Below are 2,048 nucleotides of genomic sequence, written 5' to 3' on the forward strand. Positions count from 1 at the left end.
TCTTCTTCTCTCCAAGCATGTGCACGGCATGTGAGAATTTTATTTTATTTTATTTTATTTGGTGGGGGGGGGGGGGTGCAAATTTAATGGGGCCGGTCAAATGGATCAGGCGCTGATACTAGGTATCACAGTTCCATGCCTTTCTTCTGACGCATCAGATACAAGGCCATTTCCACGTTTCAAGGCCTCAAGGAAGACACCATAGATCAGAACAACTGAAGCTCACACCATAAAGCAGTGCTAAACATAAAATTTTCTAGGAATGGAAACATTAATGCACCAGTCGTTGCTACTCCACTATTCACGATAAAGGCATAAACTAGCTCCTTCTGAATATAACCTCATGACCTCAGAGATGCTATACTGCTACCATATAAACGTAGAAAGAGTGTTTTTCTTCTGTTCTTTTAAGTTTCGATAAATAAGATGATCTCTGATGAAGATATGACCCTGCTTTTGTTGGAAATATACTGTCCCAGAAAATTTTAAATCTATAATACTCTACTTCAATAAATAATAGGCAGAAATAGGCTTACAGAAAATAAATAGAGAAAGTGGAAAAATGGAACCCGAGATGCTGAGGCGTGGTATGTTGGTCACTTTCCTTGAAGTAGATTTCGCCGCCTTACAGTGCACTAGGCTTAGATGGCGTTCTACTCCTGAGATACAACAGCCTCTCGCACTGTTCCTTCTGCCTCAATGATTTGCACGGATCAAAGAAGCTTTCGAACCCAGAATCAGTATGCAGCAAGCCCGTTGATTGAAAGAAAAACAGCAAAACCGGGAGAATAGAAGTTATCTGTTTTCAATTCTATATATATATCATGTCTAATCCGAAGAGGTCTATTTATAGACTTCTTCGGGACAGACGCGACCCAAAACCGATCCAACGGTCAAAACCGGTAAGAAAGTTTGAAAAAACACTGGGAGTATGGCCAGCGGATGCGAGGTTGGTTGCGAAGAGGTGCTAACGAGGAAGCGACGTGGCTCCTCGTGCTATGGGTGCGAGGCACGGCCCACGCACCTCTTGGCTCATCGTACCCGTTGTCCGACCTCGGCTCCTCTGGGCTCATCACACCTGTGGTCCGACCTCGGCCTCGGCTCTTCGCGCTTCAGTTGAGGTGGGTCGGACGAGCACAGGCACACAGAACCTCGGACGAGCAGGGGCAGGGCCCAGCGAGCACAAGCACATGCGCAAAGAACCTTCGCTCGGACAAGCACAGGCACAGCTCGGCTGCAGAGAACCTCGGCTCGGACAAGCACATGCCCAGCTCGGCTGCAGAGAACCTCGGCTCGGACAAGCACAGGCCCAACGAGCACAAGAGAACCGAGCTCGGCTCGGACAAGGAGGGAACATCCCAACGAGCACAAGAAAACCAAGCTTTACGTAATAGAAATAAAAAGGAGGGAATGGGAATCGAACCTGTTATCTCATCCCCACCCAAACAACACACCAACCACCAAGCCAAACTCCCTTATTAACATATATATATATAATATATATATTTTAAGTATGAAAACTTTTAATCATTAAAAATCTAACATTCCCCCACCTGATTAAAATGTTTTCAAAAATAAAAAATAGTCAAATCGGGCTTGTTTATGTCACGACTTCAATAAAGGTAGCTTGCGGCTTTGAACCTTTACCTAGTGAAAGTATATTTTCATCTGAAAGGTATAGTGGTAGCTAAAAAGCTTTGAACCAAATCCTTTGGTTCAGATTTCTATATACTTCACCCATGACAAATGCAAATATTGGGTTCATTATAGGTGGTGCTTTTTCTGGCCTTATGCACCAATATCTCAGTTTCATGAGTGCTCTAGGGGTTAAACCCTTATCCCCATAGACTGCGGCCACACAGTCACACTCACATAGGTGAGTCCTCCAAAGGTGCTCGCAGCACAGCACCTTGCCATAGTCTGGGACTCATTCAGAGTTTTAAACTCTTCCGTATACCTCTGCTGTATTTAGCACTCACATCACAGGGAGAGACCAAATGACATAAAGTCATTTTATTATAGTGCTAACTAATCATTAAACAACTTGT

General features: G+C 44.2%; 1 long non-coding RNA gene across 1 annotated transcript; it reads right to left on the reverse strand.

The window, feature by feature from the left end:
• Window positions 1-987: 987 nt before the first annotated feature.
• LOC149752803 (uncharacterized) lies at window positions 988-1,477 on the reverse strand. Its single transcript, XR_016396375.1, has 2 exons — window positions 1,288-1,477; window positions 988-1,245 (listed from the first exon to the last, which is right to left on the reverse strand). It is a non-coding gene; the product is annotated as an uncharacterized LOC149752803 (long non-coding RNA).
• Between the last annotated feature and the right edge of the window lie 571 nt (window positions 1,478-2,048).

This window comes from Phoenix dactylifera, chromosome 9 (assembly GCF_051530095.1).
Source record: "Phoenix dactylifera cultivar Ajwa chromosome 9, Ajwa_hap1_PhDact_Kaust_v1.1, whole genome shotgun sequence".
NCBI classification, from domain to species: domain Eukaryota; kingdom Viridiplantae; phylum Streptophyta; class Magnoliopsida; order Arecales; family Arecaceae; genus Phoenix; species Phoenix dactylifera.